Genomic DNA, 20,353 nt, shown 5'->3' with positions numbered 1-20,353 from the left:
TGTAATTGTAAATATTCTAGTGAATGCGCTTCAGAATAAAACACAAAATTCGTATAACAACAGTTTACTTCTTATGTCTGAGAAGAAAGATTCGACACATTGTGCAGATGTGCAAACCGATGTACCTGAGGGGAATATCCTTTGCTAACAAAAAAAATCACATTGGGAGCTGTTACAAGAATCTTCCAAGAGCTGATGGAGGATTAATAATTACTAACTTTCTTCACATTACTAGACGATGAATACACAACAGAAAAAAAAAACATTTTTTTTTGTGTAGAAAGTTAAGTTGGTGAAAGTTTACATGTTGTAGCACTGGCATTGCCTTAATTTTTATGGAATAAAATTCGATATGGAATATCCGTAAATCAAACTATTTTATGCTTAATCTCAGAAATCTGCGAAAATGTAGTTAGTTCACTCTAGTTTCATACAGCTTAAATAATAGTAGTAAAACTAAGTATTTTATTATTATTATTATTAGTAGTAGTAGTATTAGTATTATTATTATTTGATTTACTGTTTTACGTAGATAGGAAATAAGTAATCATAGACGAAAAGCTAGTCTACTTTATATCGCTTCTCAATGCTTGTACTTAGTTGAGCTGTCTGAAACCAGAATGAAGTAACTACATTTTTGCAGATTTCTGAGCTTAAGCACGAAATCATATGAGTTACTGTAATCCCATACGAGCCTTACGCAACCAAAATAAGTGTGGAAAGTTACGCAATGATCACGTAACCCCCATTTCCCAATGGTGGCAGTTCATGTGTCAAGTTGTCACTGATTCCCCTCCCCCCCAAAAAAAAGGCTAATTTCTCACACTACGAACATAGTTCAGTCTGGTTTCAGACAGCTCATATAAGCAGTGAAATTTGTAGCAGACTTTTGGTTTCTGAGGACTTGTAGGTGGTTATATTTTGAGTCATATTTTTAGAAGAAAGAAACATACACCGAGTTCCTACGATTGGGACTCAACTTTGCAATGCTGGTAGACTTTTGGTCTGCTATATAGATACAAACTACACGAAATATTATTATGTACAAGCTTATAGTTCTTAAGTCATGCACAATCAAAGATCTAAATTAATTCATTGGGAGTGATGAAAACGTAATAGAAACTGCTTAATCGCAAATTAAAGGTCAATCTTGGACAGAAAAAGTAATAAATACTACATAAATAGCAATTAAAAATCAGTTTTGGACAGAAAAATAACAAATAGTGTTCATATAGCAATTAAAGAACAATCTTAGATCAGTTTTGGACAGAAAAATAACAAATAGTGTTTATATAGCAATTAAAGGACAATCTTGGATAGAAAAAGTAATAAAAATAATGAATATTACTCAATTAAAGGTCCATCTTCGACAGAAAAATAATAAATACTGTTTAAATAGCAATTAAAAATCAAGCTTGTACAGAAAAATATAATATATATAATCTTAAATAGAAATTAAAGATTATTTTTGGACAGACAAAAAATAATAATAAATAATACTTAAATAGCAATTAAAGGTAGAAAAAACAGTAAAAATTAAAAGAAGGACGAGGTAAATGGGCGGACGAATGTTGCAGTTCTATAAAGACTTCCCATACTTATGCATTGCATAGTTAGAAAGTCTAGAAAGTTTTCTATCTGCTATTAACATACATATATTTGCAACCTATGTAAAAGAAAAAAGTTTTGAAGTTTCATTTGATTTGAAGTTCAGGGTCCCTTTCAGCAGCAAGGCTATAAGAAACGTGGACCTACAACTTAACATGGGATTCCAAACCACATGAGCGCTTACCAAGAATCGAACCCGAGTCTCTCGTGTCAAAAGCGCGTACACTAACCGTTTCACCACAAAGGAGCTCATTTTGAAGCTTGAAATAATGTTGTCAATTAATAAGCGAATATTTATGTTTGCTTCATTTAGTTTCAACTGGGAATAAAACATACAGGAGTTTCCAGGGAGATATACTTGGTTTAGCAGTTAATTTTCTCTTGATAATCACCACTATCAAGAAATATTACAATTTTATGATAATATTTATTGCAATTTTTCTATATTAAATAACAATGATTTACTACAGACAAATCACTACGGGAGTGAGAACCTATTCACAAAAATATTTGGTGAAAAATATTATTTAAACTTAATATTAAAACCGAAAAAAAAAATTGATACTTCAGTAAAGACATAGTAACAAGTGTTCAAGTCAAGGATGAATTGGGAAAAAATGAAATTAAATCTTTAAGTTTTACGTCCCACGGTTATGCCGGTTAGGCTAAAGGAGACGGTGAAGATGAAAAATGAATGAAATGGTGGAATGAAGAAAATGGGAGGAAACTGGAGAACCCCGAGAACCCACGAGCACGGTGTTTGTCCACCACAAAGTCCACACGGCGCGAGCTGGGATCGAACCAGGGATCCCAAACACCGGAGGTGAACGCTCTACCAGTAAGCCACCGCGCCCCCAAGGACGAATTGGAAACTCAAAAGCAATAACACTTTGTAATATTCCATAATAGCTATTTATGTAAAAATACATTTTATACAGTAAAAACTAGACCTTTGTAAGGAATATTTCAAATACACAGATAGGCCTTTAGAAAGATATACACATAGTATTCTTATTTTTAGAGGTTTTTAAGTAAAAAAAAGAGAGAGAGAGAGAAATCAGTAAATCGGCATGATTTGTGGTTGTGTCGCCAGCCTATATTTGTACAAAAAGGATAAAAAAATAAAGCAACATGTATTTTTAAAAAATCTTTTCTACCAAAAGAATTTTTACATAATTTTTCAGATATGCATTTCTTCTGAAACAACTGTGCATGACTTTTTTTTCTTTTCGTGTTCCCAAACACAATTAATATCTGCATTCTTCTCGTATATATTTAACTTCAAGATGAAATTAATCTATCGATCAGAATAAATAAATAAATAAAATACGTAATTCTAGTAAAACAAAAGAATATATATATATTAAAAGGGCTTTTTGATTTTGTTCAGAGATATCAAAATAGGTATGAGATTTTTTAAAATAAAACTTGATACTGCATTGCAGACTGTATATATATATATATATATATATATATATATATATATATATATATATATATATATATATATATGTATATATATATATATATATATATACATTTCTTTCTGTTTTCTGTAACCCTTAACCCCCCTGCAAAAAAATCCACGATAAAACAGAGACAAAACTGGCTTGGATAATATTTCGGCAGAATTGTGTGGGTAGGCAAATGGATTTAGTAAACGTTCTCGCAGAATCATTGGAAGCTGAGTTGCTTCTTTCTTTTGGGTTTTTAAAGTAGATATACCACGCGTAAAAGCGTTCCATATAATGGTACATAATATAGCAGGTGATTTTTAGGGGTGGAGAAAACTCCCAGCACATAGTCAGACTACGTGACAAGCATTCTATTGTTTTCTACATATTCACAGAAACAAGCATATTTATATGCTTATATATACAAATAGAAGTCTTCATACGCGCAAAATCTTACGTTAAGTTATGCTGATACATATTTATACCTCGTATTTCGTGTAGCAGTACATATAGGTGTGATTGAAGGCATTTTTGTTAAGTACGTGGAGTTAGTCTAGTTTTGCGTGCCTGCGATGATTTTTCCGTACTCTTGGTATGACCCTAGCGCTCAGTCCGTATATGTGTGTGCCAGTACACCAAGCAGCGGACTGTATTGATCTAGGTGACCTGTGACCCGGGCTGCAACGCGCCTGATCAACCAGCAGCGCCTCCCTGGTAAAGCGGAGGATTTCGGTACTGAATGCAGTTCTGTGCTATGGGACGTTAACAGTGGAGCAGGTAAGGAACGATTCTCCCACTTTTCCTAGTTAACCGCGCTTTCTGATACTTCTTGTTTTTTAAAAAAGAAAGAATTTTTATAGACAAAATAATAGATACCACTTTTTCTTGTGATTTTTTTTATTTTTAAGAAAGTGATGATTTTTTTAAATGCTAAATTCGCTTTAGACGTCAAACCGTCAGTGAGTGTTACTATTCTTTAGCCAATGGATGGAAGTTTTTCCCGTCGGCGCGCGCTAGACAATTCACGTACTACGCGTGATTCGGAACCGTTGTTACCCCGTTCGTCAAAGACAGATGTTTTATACTTTTTTCTAAAACTTTTTTTTAATGCTAAGATCGCTAAAAGATATATATATTTCCCTTCAGCAGGTAACTACAGATATTTTTAAATATATTTTAAGCTATTAAAATATCATTATGAAGTTATTTTTATCTTTTTAATAGTAGTATTTTTAATTAGTATTCATCAGAAAATTATTAACACAACTATTCAACAAACTTCCTCAAGAGTTTTATCAGTTTCTGTTACAACTTCGGAATTATTTCAGCGTTTTCCAACGAAATTTAATTTTATCTGTCCGCAAAACCTAACTTTTCTCCCAGATTAAAATATTATTTTTAATTTTCGAGACTGATGTCATATTTTATCGTGGAATGTGATGGTTGTTTCTCTCTATCTCTCGATTCAGTACGTAATTCTTTTACCTTTGAATTATTTGTGGTAAAAAGAAATAAATATGTAAGAACATAATCTGCCTAAGTAACAGTAATTACTGGATTTCACATGTCATATTTTTCTTTCATGAGCATTGAAACTTAATTGCCATTTCTAGGTTTTAATATCCTCAATTAAAATTTTAATGTTTGGTGATCTAATAAATGAAACGAACCCAACGAAGTATATTAACCATTGTTTTATGCAGCAATATGCATCTTATGATAGAATTTAATTGTTAATTTCATTTTTGATCTCTTTTACACGTCACTAAGATGACACAATGTTCTTAATGTGTACAATTGTCACCTTTGATTCATTCTTTTAAAATCTACACTCATTATCAATCTACAAATAAATGCACGCAGTTGAGTGAAATTTACTCTTTTGTCCCGTTCATTTTAAGTTGCTTTATACACAAGCTTGTTTTTCTTAACGAGAGGTAAACTATTAAAATAAATATCTGGATGTCTTTATAATATTTATGGAAATCAATACTAACAAAATAATGATATATCTACTTTCCTTCAACAAATATATGCAATGTAATTTTTTGTTAATCTTTTTAAACATATTTCTCTATAAGAAACTTAAGAAGTCATGGAAATTCAAGTTTCTGACAGCAAAAATTGTTCCTGAGTGAAAATGATTAAGAACGCTGAACAAAATGTTTCGTGATGAAATAGTCCATAATAAACTTAACAAGACGAATACTTACTCAAAAGAATTGTATTTTGTAAGAGAGCTGTATACATGAGTAGTTAACTTTCTCATTCGGTAGTCGAAAGATCTTAGGTTCGAAGCCCGATGTAAGGCATTCTGACGGAAATTTTCGGGATTTCTCTTCATTTCCACTTATTGAATTCCCGCCTGCTTCCTTTAAGTGTAGACTCTGATCAAAAAGTACTTCCGAAAAACGTCGTTCCCTTGTTTCACTATCAATTATCATCGGAGTACAAAGGCTTCACAATTAAATTAGTAACTGTATCGTTTAAGTAATTAAATAATTAGTTTACTTTTTTCATAAGATAAGAAGAAACATAACATTTCTTAAGCTTTTTCACGAGATTGAATAGTAATATCATTTCACATTGGGATAAATTTTAAATTTGAACTGGTAATAAATATTAGAGCTTAGAGATAAAAAAAAAACATTTGGATTTTTAAAATTAATTCAAACATAAGCAAATACGGGCTAAAACACTTTCAGTCTATTTATTAATACATTACAACTCCTCGATCAGCCGTTTCTTTAAGTTGAACTAATGACGTGTTTATTTTTTAAACCTCACAACTCTTCCCAATTTTAATTTTGCAACAAATTTTCGAAAAATATTTTGAAAATATTTGCAAGTTGTAATTTAGATCTTTCTCCAGTGTAATATGGACAAACACTAATGAGCATGATTATTTTGTATTATACTAAAGGCAAGGCAATGAATTTGGTAAATTTTTGCATAGCCTGATCTTTACTTAAATTTTCTGATTTTCATAATATTAGGTTCAAAATTGGCCAGAATTTAGTATTGGTTTTCATTATCTTGTACAACTCAGGTTGAAAACATTGTTTTTAAAAACTCTAAACAAGAACTCTCTCGTGACTAAGCGGTTGTCGCACGCGTCTTTGGCGTAGGAGACCCGAGTTTGATTACGGCGGGAGCTCATGTGGTTCGGATTCCACGTCAAACTGTAAATCTCATATAACCTCGATTACTTAGCACGTTTACTTCTCATGTAACCTCGCTGCTGAAAGGGAAGCTACACTAAAAATCTAATGTAATCTAATCTAAGTAAATAGATAAAAAAATAAACTTGGTTTTAGTATACATGTATTAATTTATAGGCTTTGAATGTTATTTTCAAACTAAAGACTATTACGACACAGATATCACTAATAATTACAATTTAGATTAAATTGTCAAATATGTTTCTTCCACATATAGAATTTCCGATCATCATAGTTATTAACATATCAAACGAAACCAGATACAACACTAGTATCATTGGTTAATATAAAGAATTCATTTCCAAATTAATCGCCAAATTTTTCCTTCTAATTGTGATTGTTCAAACTTAACTTTTGATTCTATTTTAGTAACATTATTTTTATGTACCCTTTGTAAGAAGAGGGTTCAATTCCCGGTTGAAGCACAAAGTTTACGGAATTGACATAACATCTTAGGGGAAACGGGGAGTTACTTGATTATACGGATCGCAAATTCCGATCTAGAAAGAAACAAATATTGGCAATAACACCTGATGTTTTGACTATGCATCACCCCATTAAGGAGTGTCTAACAGCACAAAGCACTTAGTGCTGTAGTATCAGATAGAGTTTTATATATCGATTACATGTGGCAAACTGCTTTGTAATTATCATTTATTTCCACAGCAGGTAGGCTATATATGTCCTAAAGTGATAATACTATGCTTACCTATTGCATGTCATTTCCATCAACCATCTCTACGATGTACAGAAATACCTCATTTTTCATAATTTAATTATACATTTTTAATATCAACTTTATGTGAACTTTTGTATGTTGGATTCTTCACTCATATAGGAGGGTGTGGCAAATGGACATTCTACCGCAATCTCTTATACACTGTTCCGCCGAGAATTTAGTAGCGTATCTTCCTTTCCTTTCTATCTCTCTTTCTTTCTTTCTTGCTCTCTTAGCAAATGTGAAAGAACTAGGAACACATTGTTAAATTCTGTTGCGAATGTCTTCACTATAATATATATTGATTTATTAGGTTTTGTTTTTGTTCCGAACTTTCAAAAATTAGAGGTTTATTTATAAGATTAGTGGTTTTTATATATAATGGCTTATATATAAGATTCAACATTATTTTGCAGAATTAAGACTGTATGAGGCGAGATATTCTATTTAAATTGGGCTTTGAAACAGTGCTATAGTTTTTATTTGTGGGAAGTACTCATAATGGGAGTTAAACCTATAATTACTTACACAGAAAACACGCATATCACTTAATCACTTGGTTACACGATAGCGCATTTTATAATGTGGGAATTATTATCAACAAAACACATTTTCTAACAACATAATTTCCATGATTACCATCGAATGAATGAACTTATTCAACGTGAAAGTAGGGCGCACAGTGACTCAGTGGTAGAACACTCATTGGTGACTGTTTGTGATGGACAGCATCTTGTCCTTGGATTTTCTCGCGGTACTTCCGTTTCCTCCCACTTTTCATTCCACTATTTCTTCCCTCATCATTCAGTTGCCTTAATCATAGTCTCTCTTAGCCTAAAGGGCATATACGCGCCACGTTAAACTAAAATATTTCATTTTTCAACATTAAAATGTATTTGGTAGGTCTAGTAGCATTTATACATATTACATTGTAGATTGGAAGTTCAACTCTGGCAATTGACATTAGATAATACATTTCTGAAACTATCTACTGGAAGGAACATAATCTGTTAAATACCGGTTCCTGAAATAGTGAGAATTGAATCGTTTTGCAATTCATGTGAAATTTAGATGGAAGTTCTAATCCTTCCGTTTTTAAGTATGTGGAACATTTATGAAATATGTGCATATGACAAGTTCTTACCACTGCTTGTGACATATACATACACATGTAGTTCATTTTTCCAAGACTCTTTCCACTCACACGTTCGGTTTCACAAAGTACGCGAACATTATGGTGAGAGAATATTTCACATGAATGTAAGCCTTAATTGTCTTACAGTTTCTAGAGGAAACTTTGATTTCTGCACCCAGTCCTAGAAACTTACCCGCTGGGGCAAATTTTTCAGTGATAGCTCAAGCGATTTTCTTTCATTGTATAAATAGCACTTAGTGTACCATCCTACAAACCCATGACAACATGAGGTTTCAAATCATAAATAAAAAAGTACATTGTAAAATAAATAAACCAGAAATAATATTCTAAAAATTTTAAAGTTTTGAAAAATTTCTCATCTTCCCATTGATATGGAAGACTCCAGTTCGATTCACAATGGGAACACGTATAGTTCACTTCTCACTTTAAAGTTAAGTCCAATATGTTTCATATAGATTCGATATATTAGAAACTAAATAAATATACATATTTCTAGAAATTTCCATGTGTATGAAAAGTAAACACTTTTGTCCTACAAAACAAAGGGAAAAAATCTTATTTTTCTCAACATTGCAAAACTTTTTGTACTACGATAATAGTACCTATAAAACAAAATACCTATGGATTATTGCTTATTGCGTTTTATGATTTGTGTGAGAGTCACGTTAAAAGATACATAATTTTCTACTTGAATTTTTGTTGCTATACGCAAGATGCTATACTTTTAGTAGTAACAACATAATTAGCGTACTCTCTTTCGGTGTGAAAGATCCGGATTCGATTCCTGACAGGAGTTCATGAGGTTTCGATCCCGTGGTTAGCTATAGGTCTACATATCATATAACCTTAATGTTAAAAAGGAATGTTAAACTACACAGCAACAACCAACTAGATTTGAACCTGAGAACCTGTCCACTACAAGCAAGCGCTCTAGCCATTGGATTAAATGATAGCGCGCAACAATGTTGTTCTTGTTCTCTTTAATCGGAACGTCTAATAATAGTAATGAGTATTATTAAAAGTGGTTCACAAACTTTTTTTGCCGGTGACACACACTTGAACTCTCACGACATTGCGACGTAACAAAATTTTTGATATTTCACATCACGATAGAATAACATAAATTATAATAATTTAAAACTATAAGATGGTACGGTGACTCAGTGGTAGAGTGTTCACCTCTGGTGCATGGGATTCCTGGTTCTTTCCCAGCTCGCTCCAAGTGGGCTTTGTGGTGGACAAAGACCGTGTTCGTGGATTTTTTCGGATTTCTCCCATTTCCTTCCACTTCCTTCATTTTAACATTTTATTTATTTTTCACCATCACTGTCCCTTTAGCCTAGCCGGTATAATTGTGGAAAGTAAAACTGAAAGATTTGATTTCATTTCATATTAGACTATTGTCTCTATATAAAATTCAGCATTTTGCTGTTGTTTCAGGCATTGATTGATACTTCCTGTCCCAAAATTGATATTAACTTCTCATATTATTAAAATCTCCCTGGAAAAAAAATTGTGGTATAAAGCCTAAATTTATAGGTCTTCTGAATGGTATAAAGTTTCTTACTTTTAAGATCTCAATCCACCACATTTGGCTTTGCCACACACTATTGTGCTAAACCACACCAGTTGGGAAAGGTTGAATGCAGTGATGTATGCAGGAATATGTCAAAAGGGATTAACCCCTAAGTTCATACATTTTCTGGCGTTTGTGTACATATTTTAATATGATAAATGTTTATCTTTATAAGATATGTTGTTCAAAGGAGGTGGTTAAATCCCGAAAACCCCCTTCCGTATACCACTGGCTGAATTAGAGATGTGATCAAAATTCCATTTCAGCAAAACAAAACATTATAATAAACTATTACTTTTTTAAAAAATGGGGACAGAGTAGCTCAGTGGTAGAGTGCTTACTTCTGATACGTGGGGTCCCTGGTTCAATCTCTGGCAAAGTAAGTTTGTAGTGGACAGCATCGTATCCATGGGTATTCACGGTGTACTTCCATTTCCTCCCACTTTCTCATTCCACCAATTCTTCCACCATCATTTGCTTATCTTAATCATCGTCTCCCTTAGCATAAAAGAGCATAACCGTTGGATGTTAAACTGAAATATTTCATTTCATATTACTTTAAAACGCTTATATCCACACACACACACACACACACACACACACACACATATATATATATATATATATATATATATATATATATATATATATATATATATATATATATATATATAGTATTGATGTTTATAAATAACATAATTTTTTAAAAGATATATATATAAAATGAGAATCTTTGTACGGAACAGGTTTCATGTGCACAATATTAATTCTTCTGTTAAAGTATCTGGAAGGGCATATGACGAAATGTATATGTGATGCTGTGGATTTGACATCCTTTTCCAACATGAATATGTGGAACCCGGAAGTAGAGTTTGATATGAAATCCAAACCAAGTGTACTCTCACTGAGAATCGAATACGGTTCCCCGCGATAAAGATGAGAGCACGAATAGTACAACTCTAAGAATTTAATTAGTATGAAAATGAACATATTATATAAGCATGTTTAATGAGTTGATTCCCATACTAAAAGAAAATACTTGAACCTGCAGTTTTTTCTTGCGAAAACAGAATTAAAATTTCGGGCTTAAAACAGTTCTTTTGTTATATAATATTTAGTGAGGAAATTTATTCCAAAACTAAGATTCTCATTTCAAACAAGAGAATTTTGCCTACAGACACTCATCATGTAACATACACTTACTACAGCATTGCGACATTTGTTTCCTGCACCACGCTGCTACCAAAGTAAACAGAAATGTTAGTAATTCTTTACGAAGCCCTGAGCTCAAAATAAGCGTTGAGTTAATTGCAACTCATATATGGCATTTAACATATTAACATGATGCATCACTACGTGTAGAGAAAATGTGAAGAACATTTGTTTTGTACACGAGAAATAAAGATACTTAATTGATCTGTTATAAATGAAAACATGTAAATTGATGCTGTTGTTTGCTTTGATATTAACATGTGTTTCTATTGATAATGACGACTATATAAAAAGCGGAGTTGATTCATTTTAACTTGGATCCGAATCACACATGGTTTTATAGTAAATTGACCTAGAATTGTGGACAGAGAAAACATATAGGTTAATATTGGGATTAAGTGTTATTGCTGAGTATTGTCAAGACTTTCTGCCAAGTTATTGTTTATGGAAGGTAATAAAAACAAGAAAATGAAGGGATACAGAACGACCATGCTTGACATCTGTTTTCGAAATAAGTAAACGTACTTGGAACAGTTAATTGAACGGAGAATATTCTGTGGAGAATGGAACAAAAACGGTAACAGGTTTGAAGAAACAGAAATGTCCAAACCCATGACGATGTTTATTTGATTTATTTCTTTGACTGGTCTAACAGCCCTCGGCGTTGAATTAAAGGTTAGATGAATACCTTTTGGTGTATAATATCTCGGATTAAATTAGAGCATTGAACTCATTGCAGTGATTCACACCGGAAAAATCCGTTAACCGGACAGTGGTATATTGTACAAATATACGGAATCTTTATGTTTACTATATATACGTAATTTCCTTTTCCAGCTTAAATGTTATATCATACCGCTAGAGGATGTCTGACATGTACCAGTCTTCCATATATTACATACGTATACGTAGTTAGATCGTCAACTATATGTTCTATACGTTCATCTGTATGTGAAATCCTGACAACCTATACACAGTTCTTTCGTTCGTACGGAAAGTACGTTTATTCGGAACACTTATACGGAAAATACGTATAAAACATACGTTTTCCGTTATACCTATGCTGAAGAAAGTTACATAGCGTTGTACGTAAGTCTAAAAACTACAGGATTTATGCATGTAACCAACTTTTTCACGTACATCACATAGTTTTTTCTCCCCTCAGTACAAATCTAACTTTAAACTGCACGTTCTTTGTATCCTATGTACAAATTTTGTTGACGAAGAACGTAAATACAAACCAATCAATTGATTATTCTTCAAGACCGAGAAATATTTAAAGCCTTCTGGAATAAATGGGAGGGTAACACTGATCCATCAAGCTTCTGAAGACATCTCTTAGCAAACTTTTAAATCAAGAATTGATAAAAAAGGTACTTAGTAAGTTTTCAGTTTTCTTCTATACGTTCCTTGTTACTGCAATATAGTTGCATATGATTTCTCACTCCATGTACATACGACAATTTTACGCGGTTGGTGGTAATAAGACTACACCGGATAGGCCAGTCTACTTGATGTCTGAGACCGAAATTATTTAAATTTGTAAGCTTAATGCAACCCACTATAGCCATATATTTAAAATAATTTATCTAGAATAAATCATCTTTACCTATGTATATCTTGTATATGGCTATGTAATGGATTATTATATAATTAATATGTTAGTTATAATTAATATGATAAGTATGTTAGTTACACCACACGAGAACTCTTGAGCGAAAGCGATCTTTTTATTTATTTATTTATTTATTTGCAATAGCAATTAGAAAAATATTTCGACCGAGTTCGTTAACGTAGCCAATTCGTTAACATTTGCATGGGTAACAGTGACGTTAACGGTGGCTATTCGTATCCAGTTTAAAATCTATAACATTCCCTAGGTGTTTTAACGGAGCCAATCCGTTAACATTTTCATGGGTAACGGTGACGTTAACGATGGCTCTTCATACCTCGTTAAAATCTGTAACATTCACTAATTGTTTGTTAACGGAGCAAATCTGTTAACATTTTCATGAGTAACGGTGATGTTAACGGTGGTTACTCATAACCGTTTAAAATCTATCATTCCCTAGGTGCTTCTTAACGGAGCCAATCCATTAACATTTTCATGGATAACGGTGACAATAACGGTGGTTATTCATACCCGTTTAAATGTCTATAACATTCCCTAGTTGTTTGTTAATGGAGGCAGTCCGTTAACATTTTAATGGGTAACGGTGACGTTAATGGTGGTTATTCATGCCTCGTTAAAATCTGTAACATTTCCTAGTTGTTTGTTAACGGAGCCTATCCGTTAACATTTTCATGGGTAACAATGACGTTAATGATGATTATTCATACCCCGTTTAAACTCTATAACATTACCTAGCTTTTCCGTTAACGGAGTCAATCCGTTAACATCTTCATGGGTAAAGGTGAAGGTAACAGTGGACATTCATACCTCGTTTAAAATCTATAACACCTGCACAGTAACAACATGTTGGTTGTCTATAATAATACGATATGGAATTGTATGATCCTCTTTACTGTCTCTTTTAGCAAATTTCATTTCAACTTTAGCTTCCAATTCTGTTAGCAATCAAGTTATCTTCTTGAGCTACATCTGGTATTAAAACTTTGGCATAAGTAGGTGCAAGAAAATATCGATTCACTACACCTTACAATAATAATAGAATATTAATGCAATTTTGTGAATGTTTTAGCAGAATGTTTAAAAGTATTCGTTTTGTATGGCCTGTACAATAGTTGTGAATTAATTAACGTTTAGAGTCCCCTCGTGGCTACATGGTTATCATTAATGACTTCTCCGCAGAACACATAACCTCTACTCCGAATGGGAACTCCTGTTTCGCATAATATGTTAAGCTGTAGACTCACGTCGTACATAATTTCGATGGTGTAAGAGAAAGTCAAAGTTTAACTGAACCAACCAACGACATATGAAATGAAATGAAATTTTAAAATTTAGCATATCTCTTTTAAGCTAAACCAGATGGATGTTTGGTGAAAATGAATGATTTAAGAAATAATTGGTGGAATGACTACAAACTGACATGATCTGAGCTCGAACTAGGGAACTCTCGCACCAAAGATAAGCGTTCCACTACTGAGTTAACCAACGACTTAAATTTGAGGTAGGGACAAAATTCCGGTTTCTTGATGCAGAACATCTACATTAGACGCTTCTCGAATTTGCTCTTACGTTAGACATGACAAGGAAAATAGAGAAACTGGTAGCTTTCTCTATTTTCCCTTCCATGTCTCAAGCTACTCTTAATTAAGGTTCTTTCTGTAGAGAGGCCAAATTAGATATGAAATATACGTGCGTTAATCCGAGTTGCTTATGGATCGATTTCAGCATCATATGCATAGTAACATTTTAACCATCTTTTACAGTGAGAAAAGTTATATAAATACAGGTTAATAACACTTTATCCTGAATTCTGTTTATTCTGCTTCCTCTTTATTAGGTAACTATCATATAAATGTTTTAACATGCGTGATTCCGGTTCGACTTGAAGTAAGCTTGTAAAGAGTGTTTGGGAAGTTCCCATATCCCTATGTTTGACAGCCATGAGAACAATGTCAGTATAATAGTTGTTGTAATGATATCAGACAGTGCAGTCTGGTATCGCTGCGTTGAAAATCACAACGAAGATTTCAGTGGTGAAGCCAGCAGTGGATGGTGTGAGTGCCTCTTACATAGTTTAGGAACGGTCAATGCGATGTGTGTAGATGTATGAACGACCACACACAGGGAAAACATCGACAAAGGTAATGGCTGCGTTTAGATATCGCTTTGACAAGGAGGGTGTCCAAGAAGTGTGCGTTTCACTAGGTTTGATTAATATGGAGAACAATATCAGTGTACTATTAGTTGTTGTGTTGGTAACATTGCTTTCATGGTAATAGACAGTAATGGCTGGTATTGCTGCGTTGAAAGTCACAACGAAGATTTCAGTGGTGAAGCCATAAGTGGATGACGTGAGTGCCTACTGTTATACATAGTTCAGAAAAGGTTAGTGGCATGTGTGTGGGTGTATTTACTGCATTTAGAGATAGCTTTGACAAGAATCTACGTTGTAAACCAACCTTCCTTGATTCAGAGAAACGTGCGTTTGCTAACGGATGTGTCAAAGACAGGCCTCATAGTGGATGCAAGAAGACATGTGAGCAACACGATGAAGTGCATACAGATTAACTGGATACAAGTTTGTAAATGTAGGTACTGAATTATAGTACGTACTAAATAAATCAATCAATTAAATTTACACTGAAAGTGCTCTCTGTGATACTTAAATCTTGAGGTATTGGGACTTCTCAGACACTCTGTATTGATTAATTGAAGCCATCGTAAAGGAGTTTCTACCATTCAACTGAGTTGCCATTTGTGAGTGTTCTATAGTAACTGTCGTAAAAAAAAAAAAAAAAAAAAAAAAAAAAGTCAATTTTTGACGACTTCTATCAATTTCAGGAAATAATCATGTTGTTTGGGTATGATACGGATGCACCATGGGGGCACGGTGGGTCAGTGGTAGAGCGCTTACCTCTGACGTGTGAGTGGGGTCCGTGGTTCGATCCCCGAGCAAGTAAGTTTGGGGTGGACAACATCATGCCCCTAGGTTTTCTTGGGTACTCCCACTTTATCATTCCACCAATTTTTCCATCTTCATTCACTTGCTTTAATCAGCGTCTCCCTTAGCCTAAAGGACATAATCGTGAAACGTTAAACTGAAAAATTTCATTTTATTTTTGAACCACCATAATTCAGCAACGTTGACTCTGTGGTAGCCTAAGTAAGCAAATGAGTGTTGGTCAATGGTAGATTTTTTTGATTATGATCATCACTTTTCAATGGTACTGATATATTGCTGATATCTACTTTGTTGCAGTATTTTTGAACCAACCAATTTTCACTGGAAAACCAACCAAATTGATAAGTTTTCAATTTAACTATAAAAAAAATAAATGTTGGTTATGCAGAAAATATTAGTTGCTTGAACTAAACGAAATTTTTAACCATAAATTGTACGTGGGTTAAAAGTGAAAGTGTGTTGGCTAACTACCATAAAATGTACCCAAATTTGTTTTGCGCGCGAAAAATCAACTCAGCCAAATACCAACGTTGAACGAACCATTTTAGTTAATTGGGAGAGCGCTCACCTCTTGAGCTAGAGGTTCCTGGATCGATCATAGCCTGAGTTTGTGGTGAATAGCATCGTCTCTTTGGGTTTCCTCAGGATTCTTCCTCCCACGTTCTCATTCCATTATATTTTTCGTAATCATTCACTTTGACTAGTCATTCCGTCCCCTTTAATCTAACTAACTAAGTAACTCTATGGACTATGGAACCCGGAGGTTCAATGCCGCGTTCACAAAAGCTCTCCACTGACTTCTATCCTTAGCTAACTGCATACAGTTTCTACTTTGTATTCCAATCTCTGCGAGATCCATCTTAATACTGTCCTCCCAACTGCGCCTAGGTCTTCCTAATGGTCGTTTTCCGATTGGTCTTCCAGTCAAGACTTTGAAAGCGTTTCTACTTTCTTCCATTCTAGCTACATGACCTGCCCACCTAAAACTCCTAGACTTGACGACCCTAACAATGTTGGATAAACCGTATAAATTATGTCGTCCCCTTTAGTCTGAAGAACATAATTGTGAGACATTAAATAATAGAATCCATTTCATTTCATTTCTTTTACAAACCTACATGAAATAGATTCGATCCAGGAATGCCTCAATCCTGAGGTAAACTCTCTACCACTTAGCCCCCGTACTTTATTGCTTCGAATTGAAGTCAGTCAGAAGTAACAGGATAAATTCTTCTCAAATAATAATAATAAAATGATTGATCAAGAATTTCCTTTATATATATATATATATATATATATATATATATATATATATATAGGCTATGACTGGACTGGAATAAGCATTTGTTATCGTACTCCCTATATTTTGCGACTCGCCAAATTCTTTGTTCTTATCCGTAAATGCTGTTAAGATAGCCTTGTATTGAATTGTTTCTTTTCGCTCGAAGTAAAAGAAAATTAGTACATTAACTCACACAAGTGGGTAATAGCTGCATTAAAATTTGAAAATTATACATTTCGGTTACGCTGGGAACACATTTGAATTTAAAATAAATATATATTGAGGTTGAGTAACTATCTTGTGATGAAAATTTAGATCAAAATTACTGTCATATTTTGTTATGATTTACAGGTGGAAGAGCGTATCGCAAAATTTGTAACTTACATTATGAATAAATGCATTCTTCTTTGCATGAATGGCGATAACCTGCATGCATATTGCATTATTTGAGTGCCAACAATTGCTCCTGTTCTCCAGGACATTATAAATCGTAAACAGCAAAATATACTGTAGAGATTGACAACCAAAAGACATGTTCATTTTATATTTACCAATAGACAAAATTTAAGGGGCTGTGGTGGCTCGGTGGTAGAGCGTTCATCTGTAACGTGTGGTGTGCCTGGTTCAATCCTAGCTCCTGCCAAGTGAGCTTTATGATGAAGAAACACTTTGTGCGTTTTTTTTTTTTTTAAGGAATTCTCCCACTTGAATCATTCCACCATTACCTTCCATCTTACCTCCCTTACCCTCGCTGTATAATCGCGGGACATTAAGCTAAAAAAGTAGACGAAGTTTAGTTGTGATATTTATATCGGCTGTTTTAGATTTGCAAACTATGATCTGTGATCTGAACGCGTATTAAAAACCTTGTAGGACAATTATATTCGTCCGTCTGTTTTTCTGTCGGTAACTACCAAAATTGGTAAAAGATAAAGAAAATTGGGTTCAATGTTCCAAAAATACGTTTCATCTCATACCTTCATCCTCTACTCAAATTTGAAGTGGTAGAAATCATCCATTTCCAGTTTCAATGTTGAATTTCGAAGAGCGAAAATGGTAAGAAATAGCGAGATATGATTTTCTGATATGACATCAGCGTTCAAAGTATAGGTTTCACCCCTTTCCCTCTAGTCAAATCGGAAATGCTAGATTGCTACCATTTCCAAAAAAATGAAATAAAATCTTAGAGTTTTACGTCCTACTGTTATGCCGGTGAGGCTAAAGGAGACGATGATGATGAGAAATGAATGAAGTGGTGGAATGAAGAAAGTGGGAAGAAACGGAAGAACCCCGAGAAAACCTACACACACGGTGTTTCTCCACCATAAGTTCACTTGGCGCGAGCTGGGATCGAACCAGGGACCTCATGCACCATAGGTGAACGCTCTACCACTGATCCACCGCGGCCCCGCTACCATTTCCGGTGTCAAACTTGATCACTCGAGAGAAAAGATGTTCCCAGATACACACAGAGCCCGAAGGACAAGGTATGGCATAAAAATATATGTCAAACCTGTCCGTAATAGGGCATACACACATGTCGTAATGATACTAAATACACTGCCAATAATGTGATTAATATTGTCACTAAACACACTGCAAGAAGACGCTAGAAATATTAATTATAGTGAAAATAATGCTAGTTTAGTCACTAGACAACATTTAAAAGGTGCTAAATTTCTATTCTAACAATATAAATAAACCAATCGTTTTTTATAAAAATATCCTTAAAAATTTCTAGATCAAGCGACAAAGTGCTACATTGGTAACAGTGATAACAAGAGACAAACGACAACCTCCTCACGTTTCCGCGCATGTGTATAAATTTTTGACGTACAATTATATCATCTCAAACATTGCCCCAGTGATCAAAACATAACCTACTAATGAAAACAAGGCAGTAGATCATTTTGACATGCTATAGTTGCTCACATTTTTTATGTTCATGGTGGACATATCCGTAATGTCAAAAAATCGACATATTTCCTTATGTCCACCATTAGAAGGTAAGTCATTTGTACACATTAAAGTATGTCCAAATTTGAAGACAAGCATTTTTGTGTCGTTTTGAGTCGTTTCGGACTCTGTGTGTACGAAACTGTTCATTTCGCATCATATCTTTCTCCTAAAAACAGAATTAGTATAAATCTACAATACTCCCGGTCTCAATATTGATTATCACAGAGCAGAAAATGCTTGCAGGGACATAGTTTAGAAGTAAATGGAGAGAAACATAAATGCACGGAAGGCTGCCGGGCTTGTAGTATCGCAAATTATGGATGTGTCTAAAATATCAAATAATAGTTTCAACAAAGTAAATACTTTCAAATATCTAAGATCAATATTAACAGACCAAAACTATATTAACGAAGAAATTAAATATCGACTAAAAGCAGGGCGTTTAAATAATTATTCAATTCGAAGATTATTTGTAGGGTTAGGAAGATTATGTGCGAACTTCAAACTTACAGATGACGGTAATATATTATTAACATAGAATGTGAAGAATTCGTGTTATTATTCTGTTCAAAATCTTTTGTCGTCGTGAATTCTGTCGAGGAATTCGTAGCTAAAAACACATAAAACGATAATCATGCCTATTGTTCTGTATGGTTGAGAAACATGGTCGCTTACTCTGAGGGAAGAACGCAGACTGAAAATATTTGAGATCAAGATCCTGAGACGAATCTTCGAACCCAAGAGGAACGGGAAGGGGGAATGGTGTAAACTTCATAACGAGGAACTGTATAATTTATACCGTTTACCAAACATTGTTATAGTTATCAAGTCTAGGAGGCTCAAGTGGGCAGACCATGTAACCAGAACGGAAGAAAGTAGGAACACTTTCAAAGTTTTTACTGGAGTCTGAAAATGATCATTAGAAAGACCTAGGCGCAGATGGGAGGATAAGTGGAACTCGCAAACATAGAAGCAGATAGTAGAAATCGTTCCATTTGGCTAAGGACAGAAATCAATGGAGAGCTTAGAGCAGAAGCTGTAAGAGATAATGGGTAAAGATTTTTTAATATTGTGAAGTGACTGAAATAATGTATAATTGTGTGAACGTTTTATTTAATTTGTTAAATTTAATTTTATTATTTTATCAAACTACGTTTATCCACAACTAAATTTTAACAGAATTATGAACTTTTAAATTCCAACGAAACAAAACTTTTATTTATGATGTATATACATTTGCAGACCGCTTGCACTGAGAAAAATGTAGGAGGCATACTTAAAAAGATAGGTTACATGCGTAATTCCTGTAGTTTTTGGACTTAACGTACAGCAGATGTATAACTGAAAACACATGTTTTATAATACTTTCTGTATAAGTGTTCGATCTATACTTACTTTCTGTATGAAACAATGTAGGCGGTCAGGATCTCACATACAAATGGACGTATGTAACATATAGCTGCTGAAGGTAACATAAGTATATGCATGTGATATACGGAAAACTGTTAGATATCAGACATCCTGCAACGGCATAATGTAACATATAAGGGCAGTGTCTATGTAGCATACGGA

The 20,353-nt window shown here is 33.8% G+C and overlaps 2 protein-coding genes across 4 annotated transcripts in view; one reads left to right on the top strand and one right to left on the bottom strand.

The window, feature by feature from the left end:
* Positions 1 to 20,353, bottom strand: part of LOC145672571 (uncharacterized) — a 196,411-nt gene that overhangs the window by 53,089 nt on the left and 122,969 nt on the right. The gene's annotated exons all lie outside the window — the stretch shown is intronic.
* The window catches only part of LOC145673351 (neurotrimin-like), a 610,638-nt gene continuing 594,062 nt past the window's right edge, over positions 3,778 to 20,353 (top strand). For 2 of the 3 annotated variants that reach the window (XM_081742982.1, XM_081742980.1), the window contains exon 1: positions 3,778 to 3,839. The gene's annotated coding sequence lies outside the window, so the exon portion shown is untranslated. The remainder of the gene's footprint in view (positions 3,840 to 20,353) is intronic. The other variant, XM_081742981.1, reaches the window with a different exon arrangement.

The sequence above is a fragment of the Thermobia domestica genome, chromosome 16 (genome assembly GCF_964235325.1).
Source record: "Thermobia domestica chromosome 16, izTheDome1.hap1.1, whole genome shotgun sequence".
Taxonomy (NCBI): Eukaryota; Metazoa; Arthropoda; class Insecta; order Zygentoma; family Lepismatidae; genus Thermobia; species Thermobia domestica.
The sequence above is the reverse complement of the archived record's forward strand: the minus strand, read 5'-3'. Positions and strand labels throughout refer to the sequence as shown.